The sequence below is a fragment of the Planococcus citri genome, chromosome 1 (genome assembly GCF_950023065.1).
Source record: "Planococcus citri chromosome 1, ihPlaCitr1.1, whole genome shotgun sequence".
Taxonomy (NCBI): domain Eukaryota; kingdom Metazoa; phylum Arthropoda; class Insecta; order Hemiptera; family Pseudococcidae; genus Planococcus; species Planococcus citri.
The window spans coordinates 5943305-5958071 of NC_088677.1; the positions used below are offsets into that span (position 1 = coordinate 5943305).

The 14767-nt window shown below is 35.6% G+C and overlaps 1 protein-coding gene across 2 annotated transcripts in view; it reads left to right on the forward strand.

The window, feature by feature from the left end:
* The window catches only part of wake (wide awake), a 492350-nt gene that overhangs the window by 264955 nt on the left and 212628 nt on the right, over nucleotides 1-14767 (forward strand). The gene's annotated exons all lie outside the window — the stretch shown is intronic.

Consider the following 14767-nt stretch of genomic DNA (forward strand, 5'->3'; position numbering starts at 1 on the left):
AGTTGATAGGTAGGTAGGTGTAGGTATGTTCAACTGTGTGTAGTTTTAGTAATGTGTGTTCTAATGGCTGTAAAAGTGTTGATAGATTAAATGAATGAAGATGGAATGGACGTTTAGTGGATTTGAATTAAATACAATAACTGTATTCAGCCTTTTTATTCCGGCATATGACAGTAGGAATAATTGTACCCCACCCCCTCCCATCCTTTGTGACGATTTTTTTCTCAAAGAGGACGTCCTAAGGAACATTTTAAAGCAAACTTGACATAAACTAGACAGCTAAGCAAAGCTTAGCTGCAAAGTGTACGTAGCTAGCTGCCTTTTCTACATCTATAACCGTTATTACATCTAGGTAGTGCATAAGTGAATCAACCATGTCACAGTAATGAGAATTTTTGAAACTCTCACTGCTTCAAAATAATAATTGTTTTTCAGTGTTTTCATATTTTCCAAATTACAATAGGTATTTCAGAATAATTTATAAGCTTGTATTGCTTCTAAATTAAGAAATTTCTAGTTGTTTTTCATAGTTTGCATTGTTTTAAAATTTACAAAATTTCAAATCAATTTCCCGAATTCCCCATCGCTACAATTTCATAAAGTTTTCAATAAATTTTCAGAATTTTGCATTGCTGCTGAGTTAGGAAATTTGCAATCAATTTTTAGAATTCACATTGCCTCTAAATAGTCAAATTTTGAATAATTTTTCAGAATTCTTATTGTCTTTAAATTAAAAAATTTCAAATTAAATTTTCAAGTTCATATTGTCCACAAATTGTAAAACATTTACTCAATTTTTGGAATTTACATTGCCTCCAATTTTTCAGAATTCTCATCTTCTTCATAAATATTACAATACTTATTTCATATAATTTTCAAGTTCACATTATCTGCAACTTACAGAACTTTTAATCAATTTTTGGAATTCTCAGCGTCTCTAAATACAAATTTTCTTATCATTTTTTTTAGAATTTCCATTGTCTTCAAATTTATAAATTTTCAAACCAATTTTCAGAACTTGCTTTTTATTCTAAATTAAGAATTAAATCTTATAAAATATCAATGTTAAGAATTTGAATTGCCTCTAAATTACACGAAAAAAATATGGGTAATTTTTACAAAAAAAATTGAACTAAATACTGGTATTTAGCACAATTAAGTACCAGATCCCATTCAATAATTTTTACTGTAATCGTATAGTAAAAATTATCATTTTAATAAATTTTGCTATAGGTACCAATAGTAAAAATCATTTTGTTTTAATAATTTTTACTAAATCATGATAATAAAAATTACATGTTTCAATTGTACAAAAATTAGTTTAATTACTCATTTTGAAGTAATTTTTAAATTATAAGTAAAAAGTTGAAAATTATTCAGGTCAAGGTATAATTCTTACTATACTTATGGCTATAGATAGACAAAAAATTAATGAAATGAATTTTTAGTTAGCAAATGATATCATAATTCATAACTCAATTTCAGCATTATTTTTGCCCCATTATCATGTACTACATACGCCTAGGTAACTCCAAATCATTTACCTATCCAATTTTCCTACGAAAAATCTGTCACCTACCTACTTACCTCACGGGGATTCGAACCTGGGTCCCTAAATTTCCTATTCCTACCTACATGCCCTAACCACTCAGCCAAGAATTCACTATGAGGGTTAGGGCATTAAAATAATATATTTGTTTGGTAAACGCCCCACTAAACCACTCCCACATGGAATTTACAGCTAACAGACCGGGGGTGTAACAGGGTACAATGAAACACAGCTGGTGATGGAATAGACTGGGGGTATAGCAGGGTACAATGAGCGGCAGGTGTTCTACAAGTCCCCTTTTCCTTTTTTTAGGATTTAATGCATTAAAATAATGAACTAAAATTGAAATTACTCAGCAATTACCCATCCGAATTGAATGAAAATAAATCTATACCCTCCGCCTTAATGATTCTCAAATGGTGTCCAATAGGTACGAAAAACGGTTGGATAGCTTAAGAGAACATTCATTGCAATTGAAATTTCAATTTCTCAAAGCGAAACCAATAGTGTGCTATGCACACTAAAAAGTTGTGAATTTTTGAAACTCAAATTCAGTCCAAAAATAAGAAAAAAATCTGAAATTTTACCAAATTGACTTGGAAAGCTGAAATTTTGGATATGCCCTATTTTCGACCTGCCAGATCAATTGGAAATAGTTTCAAACCGTTCTGAGCAGTTCTGAAGCCTTCAGCAGATTTTTGAAATTTGAAATTTCTACACAAATAACGTTGTAAACGCGAAATTTACGCTGCACAAGTCGACTGTTGGTGGGTTTCAGTTATTTTGAAGTCTCCGGCGACTTTTTGAAAATTAATTCATGGATCCTCTAGTAGATTTTTGAAACCTGAAATTTCTAAACAATTTCATCAAAACGCATTTCAAAAGAGGGAATTTATTCTGTAAATTAATTTCAATACTCGGTGAAGTCGACTTCAGGTGGATTTCATTCACCATACAAGAAGTCACAGGTGTGATCAAGTCACTCAAAAATGGCAAGGCAGCTGGCTTAGATGGCATACACAGTGAATTGGGCCAATAGGTGTCAAGTGGCTGACTGACCTTTTCAATAATGTGGCAAAGACTGCAAGGATGCCAAAGCTCTGGCAGAAGTCAAAGGTAGTAGCAATTCTTAAACCTAGTGGAGACCCTGATGATAGGAAAAGCTATAGACCCATCTCACTCCTGTGCCATTGCTATAAGCTGTTCGAGCAACTGCTTCTTAATAGAGTACAGGACACAATACGCTCAGTAAGTTTGATCACGTGACTCCCACTTTTTGGAGCTATTCTCGTGATAATGATAACAGGCAAACAGGAACTCGTATTTTACGAGTGAATTTGAGCGTAATTTTTGCAATTGATCGACTTTTGTGAACTCGTGTTTTAAAATAATGTTTTCTGAAACGAAAGGATTCAATATCACAAGAAATGAAAGCATTTGCGCTATTATTTGGTGAGTTTTAACCGAATTTTGACCTCTCAGAGACACTAAAACGATCGTAAAATCCGTCTGTAAGTACTTAGCTTGTACAATTCAGTTCATTGTTCTTCAGGACGACACAAATAACAATTTAAAACTCTGACACTAAAAAAAATTCACCGTAGATCGTTCATAATTGAAGTCGAAACTTGGTCATATGCAGGGAAACGGGCAATTCCCGTTTCCTTGCAATCATTATCACGAGAATAGCTCCAATCACGTGATCAAACTTACTGAGCATATTGATGACAGACTTATCCCTCAACAAGCTGGTTTCCGATTCCTTCTGTTCCATACATACCAGTTACTGTCTTTACATGCTTACGCTTATCTCCTTCAATGAAACGTCACAATGACATCACTTGATGGACAGCTGCAATGTGATTGGCTAATGGTGTAGCGACAATTGTTCAAAAGCGCTTTTGACAACGTTTTTGGCCCTCTATTAACATTTCGTTAAATGGGGAATTTAAAATCTATAAAGAAATTAAGAGAAAGGTAGTATGATATTAGGGTCTTTTTCAATGCAGAATCTGAATTTAACAAGCGTTTTCCGTATTTCCTTATAGATTTTAAATTCCCCATTTAACGTAATGCTAATCAAGGGCCAAATTTGTTTGTTGATAATGAAACCAACCAATCACAGCACAGCTGTCCGTCAAGTGACGTCACTGTGACGTTTCATTGAAATCGTCTATTATCAATTTATCTTCTGGATTTACTGCTTATACTGCCCTCTGTAGTTGCTCGTAGAACTCTTCGCTTTGCTCTTCTCTCCCCACTTCTGGTGCATATACTCCGATTATTATAAGAAAGTCTTTTTTCAATCTCATCCTTGCTGATACAATTCTTTCATGCCATATGTTGTACTACGAGTCGATGTTTTCGCGGTGTTTATTATGTATGTGTAACATTACTCCGCCTGCAGCTCTGGTTTTCTTGTCGACTCCGCTGTAAATAACGATGTAATTTCCAGATTTGATTGTTCCACTACCTTTTCTTCTTTGTTTCAGACATCATGGCAAAGTCTATAATTCTGCTGCTTAGAATTTCCTTTATTTCTGCTTCCTTGGCTGCATATCCTCTTACATTTCAGTTTCCAAATTTGTATTTTCTTTCGTTAGCGTGCGTTTTTATTTAAACTATGGGTTCACCTCCGCCTGGGATCCCATTGTGTTCCATCCGTGTCCTGTTGTTTGTGTATTTTGAGTGAGGTTGATTTTTCGTTTGACTTGGTTACCAGCCATGCCAGATATATCACGGTGATAGGGCTGCTGTGGGCTCTAATTGGGGCTCGAGGAAGGTGTACATTAATAAAAGTCCTTGCAATAAATAACAATCAATGCGAATAAAAATGCTCGTTGTGTAGGCTTATTTTGGTACAACACCGTTCAATGAAATTCTAAACGAATTTTTCTCTTTGTTATTGCTTACAATGTTTCATTATTTCACATCTCCCTCCCCCCAGCCCCTTCTTCTGGCAAAGGTCGAACTCATGTCATTATTCGATCAGTTAATCCAATAGCTCCTCCCGTCATCGAACTCTGCATCTTCTATCACGTCGCATACATTTTCGAATTGGCAAATCGTATACAGGGGATTAAAAAATCTCATAATTTGATATCGCAATTACACCGGTATATATTCGCGAGCAACAAAGCAGTGCAAAAAAAAAGGTCGAATTATGAAAGAAACCTTGAAAAAAAAATCATGTTTTATTTCTGGCACGTTGGCAGAATTTTACTCGTAATTAAAAAAGTATACTGTGGAAGAGAAGGGCAGAAAAAAAAGGGTTCGTCATTAAAAATAATTCGATTACACGAGTCATCGAGTACACAAGGGGTGGAGTGGTACAATGTAGTATATTGAAACCATCGCATCGTCGTCGTCGTCGTCGTGCTGTAGTAAATGAACGATCTTCATCACAATAGAACTTTTATCATCCGTAGTTCACACCTGATAAAAGTTCATGAGGCTTTTCCCCCTCTCTTTCTACTATCTCTCTCGCACACTTCGACTGCTTCGATAGGCTACACACGATGATACCTATAAAAGGTGCAGTAACCGAGAGCTTTTAAATGATTAATTTAAACGAATGGCATTCGCCAGGCGTATAAGTTTGGAGGCGGCGTAAATGTTGAAATTTAGATTTTCGTACTTTCATTTGCAGTAAATATTTTTTACGATCGACGTTTGCATTATTCAACGGATACGTGAAGAATGTATTTATATGGTGTATGTCTATAGTAGATGTGTATTGTGTACATTTGCCTATGTTGGCTGCGTATGTATTCGTCTCGCATAACGATTATTGTGTTTGCATTGCTAAAGACACGACCGACAAGAATAAGAGGGCACGAGCCGCAAGGGGCTTTGATCGTAGTATATTTTATTATTCGCTAAATTCTATACTAAATTACGTTCGAGCGTTGTGTACGTACCTACAGGTCAAAAAAGCGCGTATCCAATTACTTTCATTATGATCGATGATAAATGCAGACTTTTACTATGGTGTAAACTGCGTAAATTCTGTGTCGATGCGATCACTTCGCCCATAAAAGACGCGTTATCATTATTTTTCATTACTTGTACTATGTACATCGAAAATTGTGTGATTACGGTACAGTAAGTGAGCTATAGTTTTTGTAGATTTGATGAAAATTTTCATGGAGAGTGGAACAGGGATTGGAACCCTCAAATTGGAGGCCAAACTATATAGAAAAGAATTGATGTTTTTATTTTTTTGAGTAAGAAATGAATAATCTAAAGAAAGTTTTTTTTTTTTTTGGGGTGTTTATAATTGCAAGATTATTACACCTGTAGGGGGGGGTAGATTTGGTTTGTGAGGTTGATGTTTTTTATTAGGGAGATGAATTTTTGTATTTCACAGGGTTCGTCAGGAATCGTCGTCATCGTAGTCGCGCTCCTTTACAGGAGATAGCGTATATGTCCATCTATATTAGCCGGTATCTAGCGTATCTGATCGTTTCTTTCAGGGTCTTACAGGGAGAGTTGGCTGGTAAGTTTGTTGTTAACAGCTCCGATCGTTTCCTCCCTCTCGTCGATCTTCCTTGGATTTTCCCCTGTACCGCTAGCATGAAAATACCGTTTTCTCGTATTTTATGAGCTAAATACTTTAGCTTCCTAGTTTTGATATCTTCGACTACGATTTTCCGCTCCTCTCCTATTCTTGCTAATACTTCCTTGTTGGTAATGAAGTCCTTCCATGAGATCCGTAGTAGCCTTCGATAGCACCACATCTCGAAAGCGGATACTTTATTCTCGCATTCTGCACTCATGGTCCATGTTTCGCAGGAATACTTCAGAACGGTCCATACGTAGCATCGCATAATTCTCTTCCTCAGATCTATACTCATCGTTCGATTTCCCAGCACATTGGCAAGGTTGTTGAAAGCGGTTTTTGCCATTCCAATCCGTGATTTAATTTCTTTATTATCTCTGCCATCATTGTTTATCAGCGCTCCAAGGTATCTGAATTGGTTTACATTTTCAATTTCTTGTAATCCGATGTTGATTTTGACCACTTTATCATCTCCTTTTGTAAATCTCATCACATTGATCTTGCCTGCATTTATTTTCATTCTGTATTTTAATCCTGCACTGTTAATTCGGTCGATCATTTTCTGCATCTCTGCTTCTGTCCCAGCAACCATCACTTTGTCATCTGCATAGCTTATTTCGTTTATTCTCTTGCCGTTGATCTTGACTCCCATTCCTTTGATTTGTGCTTCCCTCATTATTTCTTCTGCATACACATTGAACAATCTGGGTGAGAGGGGGCATCCTTGCCTCACACCTCTCTTTATTCCACATCTGTTCTCTGAGTACCCAGTTCCAATCTTGATGTTAGCGCTTTGCTCCCAGTACATGTTCTTGATTATTTGCAGGTCTTTGTCATCGATATTGTATTTTTTCAGGATCTCCAACATCTTCTCATGGTTGACACGATCAAATGCTTATTCATAATTGACGAAGCAAGCAATGATTTCCCTATTTGCATTCAGTGCTCTTTGAATGATCACTTTCAGCAGGGCAATTGCATCTCTCGTCCCTTTTTTCGCTACAAAGCCATATTGTGTTTCACTTAGATTTTCATCTATCTTCTTTTCAATTCTGGCATTTATGATGGAGAGTAGTAGCTTCAGTGAGTGGCTCATCAGTATGATAGTTCTATATTCAGAGCATTTTTGCAAGTTGTTCTTTTTTGGTATTGGTACGAAGTTTACTGCTTTGAAGTCCTTAGGCAGTGTGCCTTCATCATATATTTTGTTTATCTTCAGCAGCTCTTTTTCATACTCTGGTGTTAGATGTTTAATCTAGTCTGCTGGTATGAGATCTTCCCCCACTGCTTTGTGGTTTCTGGCTTGCTTCACCGCATTCCTCAGCTCCCACATTTCAATTTGTGGTGCCTCTTCTGTGGATGAAACTTCAATTTGAGCCAGACATGTATCATCTCCATACAATTCTTGTATGTAGCTGATCCAGACCTCTTCAGTTTCTTGATTGTTGACAGTACTTTCTGTCTTTTCCTCGCATATATGCTATTCCGCTTCTCCTTTTCTTGTGGGTGGCCATCATCTGCTTCACTTTGCTATGCATTTCTCTAGAGTTGTGCCTTTTCTCCAGCTCTTCAATTTCTTGGCACTTCTCCTCATACCACTTGTTTTTGGCCATTCTGCACATTCCCATGATCTGATTATTTATCACCATGTATTCCTTATTTGGTCTGTTTTCTTTTCTTTGTTCTTCCATCAGATCCAGTATCTCTTGAGTCATCCATGGTTTGTGTTTTCTTCTTCCTTTGAATGGAATAGACTTTTCTGCTGCTATTTTAACTTTTCGCTTCCATGTTTGCCACTTTTCCTCGATACCTTGTTCTTCTTCCAACTTGTCTTCCTTTTGCTTTTCCAGTTCTTCTCGGAATTTCTTTTGCACTTCTTTTGATTTGATTTTTGCAATGTCAAGCTGTCGGTATCGTTCTTGGCTCTTCTTCTGGCTCTTCAAGACTATCTGGCATTTTGCAGCCAATAGTTTGTGGTCAGAGTTGCAGTCAGCACCAGGATATGTGTGGCAGTTCTTCACTGTGTTCCTGAATCTTCTTTTTACAAGTATATAGTCTATCTGGTTTCTGACTCAAACTCCAGGACTGACCCATGTGTATAATCTTCTTTCATGCTGCTTGAACCAGGTATTGCATATTACTAGATCGTGTCTTTCAGCAAACTCTACAAGCATTTCACCTCTTTCATTCTGCTCTCCAAGTGCGTACCTCTCTACAACTTGGCTGCCATGATTGTTCCCAACTTTGGCATTGAAGTCTCCCATCAAAAACACAACATCTTTGTTTTTTGAGCAGCTCATCACCTCTTCTAGGGTGTTGTAGAGTAGAAGTTGTTGATTTCAGCTGTACTGCTTTCCGCTGTTGGCGCTTTTTGATAAATTCTGAGATTGGACCTGAAGTATGGAGGAAATGCTGAGAGTTGTAGACCTTGAGTGATTTTTGAAGAGGGTGAGATGGATTATTTGCAACAGTTGTTAAGAATTTGTTTGTCATGAGACTTTTCCTAAAATCAGGAGGAAGCTCTGCAGCTTTACAATAAATGTTATCAATTGGAGACGAATAGAGAGCACCTATGCAGATGCGCAAGGGGGAATTTTGAACAGTTTTGAGAATGTTATTAGATATTTAGCTGGGAAACTATCATCAATAAATTATCTTCTTTGGCAATTAAAATGTGTCACCAATGTGCAAACATTAAAAATGGCATATTATGGAATATTCCAGTCTAATATGGCATATGGCTTGGTGTTTTGGGGCGCTAATATCAGTCTTATGCAGAGAATTTTTGTAATACAAGAACGAGCAATAAGAATCATCTATCAAATGCAAGTCATAGAATCATGCAAGAATGTCTTTCTTTCAAATGAAATTTTAACCTTACCCAATTGTGAAGAAGGGCGTAGTAAAATTACATAAGTACCCCTCAACATAGTCATTTTTTTTTTTTTAGTTTCTATTATTTTTATTGAAGGCCTCTATTTAAATATCTGTGCTAATCCTATACCTCTGTAATGCTGTACATGGCGCATTCATTTCATATTATTTCATTTTATTATTCATTTTTTTAATATATTTATCATTTCCTACACTGTTAGTACATAGGTCGACTTTGTAAATGCAGCAATGCTGCCTATTGCAAAAAATAAAGTTAATTTGACTTGATTTGAAATAATCAATAATTGAAGTCAGTAGAAAAGTTTACAAATGAAAATTGCTGGTCAAAAGCCTTCTAATTTGCTCAGAAAACCAATGTGAATTTTTTCGTGAAGAAAAGAGTTTTGAAGGACATCACGACTGAGATGTCTGAAAATATCACCATCGCAGACCGAAATTTCAAACCAACCAACGAGAAATAATCACGAATATGGAAAAAGCTCGTTCATGATAATTTTTATCTTTTTCAACGTGAAAAATTTTTTTTCATCCAGCGTAACTTCGAGTCGACCTGGCGACCTTAATTTTCATTAAATTTCATGGTTTCGTGCGTAACGAGCTTCGGCGTACCTACGAGTATATCTTAGGCTAATTATTCAATTTTCCACTGGAAATTTACGCGCATCGCGTCTCTCTTTACCCGACGGACCAATTATGCCGATGAAATTAAAAACAACTCTCCCCGACTGGAAATTAGGCCCGGCGACGCCGCGTCGTTGCCAACAGTGTCGTGCGAAAGAAAATAACTAAGCTGGTCAAATCAAATAAGAAAAACGACTCGACACTCGGATAAAATTACGTTAACCGTTTCCGAAAATTATTTCATATTTCTCTACGTCGCGTCTCTCGTACGTATTCGCAGATAAGAGGGAAAATATCTACTCGTAATAATTTTCTAGAAACGCTGCTGGCGAGATAAAAAAAACAAACAACACTATTGCAAAATATAGTATGATGTACCAGCTACCAACGGTGTAAAGATCGGTAAATTGAATCGAAATTCGAATACATACGAATTTTTCAACTCGAATAGGTATTATTGAAAAATAATACTTGTACGAAGAAATTCTTGGACATGGTCTCTTCCGTGTGACATGTCAACTTGGCATATCTACTTCAAGTTTGTAGGTAAACAAATCAATTTATTGGCTTTTTCGAGTTTTTTTATTTATTTATCAATTTTTTTTCGAATTTCACATGATATTTCGCACGTCACCAAAGCTCTCAAAGCAAAGGAAACGACTGAAATTTTTCAAACGGTGGAATGGATACAATAATATGTTCAATTGTCAAGAAAAAAGTTTCATTAAAGAATCTCACATTTATCAAACATTTTTGACTTTATTTGAACGTTATTCTTCCTATTTTACTTCAGAATTTCCATAAAGAAAAACATTACGCATTATACGTGATACGAACGAATTGATTCACTTTTTGTGAAACATTTGTACTTACATAAATTGACCTATTTACAATCGAATCGAATCACTTACAAACGAATCGATGATCAAATAAATTGATACGTGTTTCTTTATTGATGAAGAATTGATGCAGTTTTCAAAGTGACTATTGATCTGTTTTTAAGCGAAGGCAATAGAATTAAGTCGAACCATTCATAAACGATTGGTGATTGAACAAATTGATCGTATTCCAGACGAGTCATTCCCGAACTAAATAATTAATTTTGGTGAATCATTCATGAACGAATTGAATAATTCTGGGAGAATCAATCGCGAAGGAGTTGATTTGTGTATCTAAGTGACTCGTTCGCGAACGAAACGATTCATTTGATAAATGTTTGGCGAATTATTCACGAGCGAATTGGATCAATCGCGAACGAATCGATTTATTTGAATAATTTCTGGCGAATCATCCGCGAACCAATTGAATGATTTTTGGCAAATCATTCGCGAACGAATTGATTCGTATAGGTGTCTCGTTCGCGAACGAATTGATTAATTTTTGTAGAATCATTCGCGAACGAATTGATTCATATAGGTGACTCGTTCGCGAACGAATCGATTTTATTTGATAAATTTTTGGCGAATTATTCACGAACGAATTGCATAACTCTTGGTGAATCATTCGCAAACGAATAGATTCATTTAAATAATTTTTGGCGAATCATTCGCGAACGAATTGGTTCGTATAGGTGACTCGTTCGCGAACGAATCAAACAATTTTTGTAGAATCATTCGCAAACGAATTGATTCATATAAGTGACTCGTTCGCGATTTAATGACTGTTTCGCGAAATATTCACAAACGAATTGAATAATTCTTGGTGAATCATTCGCGAACGAATCGATTCATTTAAATAATTTTTGGCGAATCATTCGCGAACGAATTGATTCGTATAGACGACTCGTTCGCGAACCAGTCACTTACATGAATCAATTCGTTCGCGAATGAATCGATTCATTTAATAAATGTTTGGCGAATTATTCATGAACAAATTGAATAATTCGTGGTGAATCATTCGCGAACGAATCGATTTATTTAAATAATTTTCGGCGAATCATTTACGAACCAATTGAATGATTTTTGGCGAATCATTCGCGAACGAATTGATTTGTACAAGTGATTGGTTCGCAAATGAATTGAATAATTTTTGTAGAATCATTCGCGAACGAATTGATTCATATAAGTGACTCGTTCGCGAACTAATCGATTCATTTGATTATTTTTTGGGGAATCATTCATGAACGAATTGATTTATGTAAGTGACTCGTTCACGAACGAATCAATTCATTTGATTAATTCTTGGAGACCCGTTTGCGAACGAATTTAATAGTTTTTAGAGAATCACTTGCGAACGAATTGATCCATGTAAGTGACTCGTTCGCGAACGAATCGATTCATTTGATATTAATTTTTGGAAAATCATTCATGAACAAATTTTATAATTTTGTGAGAATTATTTTCCGAACGAATTGATTTATATAAGTGATTTAGTGACACGTTCACGAACGAATCGATTCATTTGATTAATTTTTGGAGAACCGTTCGCGAACGAATTGAATAGTTTTTGTAGAATCATTCCAGAACGAATTGATTCATATAAGTGACTCGTTCGCAAACGAATCGATTCATTCAATAAATGTTTGGCGAATTATTCACGAACGAATTGCATAATTCTTGATGAATCATTCGCGAACGAATCGATTCATTTGAATAATTTTTGAGGAACCGTTTGCGAACGAATTGAATAGTGTTTAGAGAATCATTTGCGAACGAATTGATTCATGTAAGTGACTCGTTCGCGAACTAATCGATTCATTTGATTACTTTTTAGGGAATCATTCATGAACGAATTGAATAATTTTTGGAGAATTATTTTTCAAACGAATTGATTTATATAAGTGACTCTTTCACGAACGAATCGATTCATTTGAATAATTTTCGGAGAACCGTTCGCGAACGAATTGAATAGTTTGTAGAGAATCATTTGCGAACGAATTGATTCATGTAAGTGACTCGTTCCCGAACGAATTGATTCATTTGAATAACTTTTGAGGAATCATTCACGAACGAATCGATTCATGTGAGTGACTCATTCGCGAACGAATCGATTCATTTGATTAATTTTTGGGAAATCATTCATGAACGAATTTAATAATTTTTGGAGAATTATTTTCCGAGCGAATTGATTTATATAAGTGATTTAGTGACTCGTTCACGAACGAATCGATTCATTTGATCAATTTTTGGAGAACCGTTCGCGCACGAATTGAATAGTTTTTAGAGAATCATTCGCGATCGAATTGATCTATGTAAGCGACTCGTTCGCAAACGAATCGATCTATTTTAATAACTTTTGAGGAATCATTCACGAACGAATTGAATAATTTTTGGAAAATTATTTCCCGAACGAATTGATTTTTATAAGTGACTCTTTTGTGAACGAATTGATTCATATAAGTGACTCGTTCGTGAACGAATCGATTCATTTGATATTAATTTTTGGAAAATCATTCACGAACGAATCGATTCATGTAGGTGACTCGTTCGCGAACAAATCGATTCATGTAAGTGACTCGTTCGCGAACGAATCGATTCATTTGATTGATTTTTGGAGAATCATTCACAAACGAATTGAATAATTTTTGGAGAATAATTTGCAAACGAATCGATTTATTTATTTATTTTTAGTGAATCATTCGCGAACGAATTGATTCGTAAAAGACTCGTCCGCGAATGAATCGATTCATTCAATTAATTTTCAGAGAATCATTCGCGAACGAATCGATTCATTTATTTGTTTTTGAGGAGTCATTCACAAACCAATTGGTTCATATTAGTGACTCCTTCGCTAACGAATCGATTCATTCAATCAATTTTTGTCGAATCATTCACGAACAAATCGATTCATTCAATTAATTTTCGTTGAATCATTCACGAACGAATTGAATATTTTTTCACAGACTTTTTTGATCAGAATATTCATGCAGCATATTCTTCTAAAAAGAAATCAGTTCGTCCAGCTTTTATACATAATTTATAGTCGTACAATTGACATGGGAAATGTCAAATAAACCTGACCCAACGGCCAACTTTCTCCCTTAGACCACCCCAAAAAGCCCATTTAGTAAATAAAGTAGTTACCAGGTTGAATGAACTCGACCTTTACCTTCGAACCGAGCTAATAAAAAGTTCAGTAATCGGTACCAGCGACCAATTCATTCCTTTTTCCCCTCAATATTGTATAATCGACCTTGACAAACGTTCGGCAAAAAATTACTATTAATCGAAAATGTCTCCGGTTGAAAAATGCTTCGATCACACGAGTCCAATAAATCACAACGAATACCGCGTGTAACGACATTATAAATACAACGATGACGATGATGACGACGGCATTCGCAGCGGGAAAGTAATCATATTTCAAGCTATACTCTTATACATTATTATGTACGTAAACGTATAATACGTACGTACGTGTATGATGTATACGCACAGGCCAACCTATAGCAATATATGTACACACAAGTACCAACATACATATGTACATATACAGTGTGCCACGACTGTACGTGTACACAAAAGCTGCCAAACTCGGATAATATCGAACGATAGTATGTATAATCTGTACACGAATTTTTCTCGTTTATTTAAAGTCTATCCTGTCTCGCGAGCTCGTACTGCTCGCCGTGATGGAAGCCATCTATGGAGAAAAAAATTCTGTACCAGATTTTTGACAGAATGAGCATCAAATTGCATGGAAAACACGAGTGGTCTAGAATTACACAATTGCCTTTGCTATAATGTAAATTGGTCCTCATACGTCATCAGGATCTCTATTTTATTTTTTTGGCAAATTCTTCTAATTTTTTAGCTGAATTTTCCGAAAAATTGAAATTTTTTGAGACCTTTGAAGCCTCCGAAATTTTGCGATTTTGGCGGCTGTAAATTTTGTGGTGGACTTCCTTGTACAAGGATTTAATATTATGGTGGTGAGAGAGGGGTAGGATTGAGATAAACTTTTCCAATATTATTGGACTCCTTAGTTTTGGTTCATCCAACACCTTTTTCTTGGAAAAATAATTATTTAAAAAAATTTTGACGCAAGAATGTTAAAATTTGGAATAAATTGAATTTTTTAAATTTTTTTTTCGATGGTTTTATTCACACAGCCCGTTACCCCCCTCCCGCACCTTATTATCGTTCCTGCCAATCGTCGCTATCCCTTAAGTTTTTCTGACAAGGAAAAAATAGTACATCCTT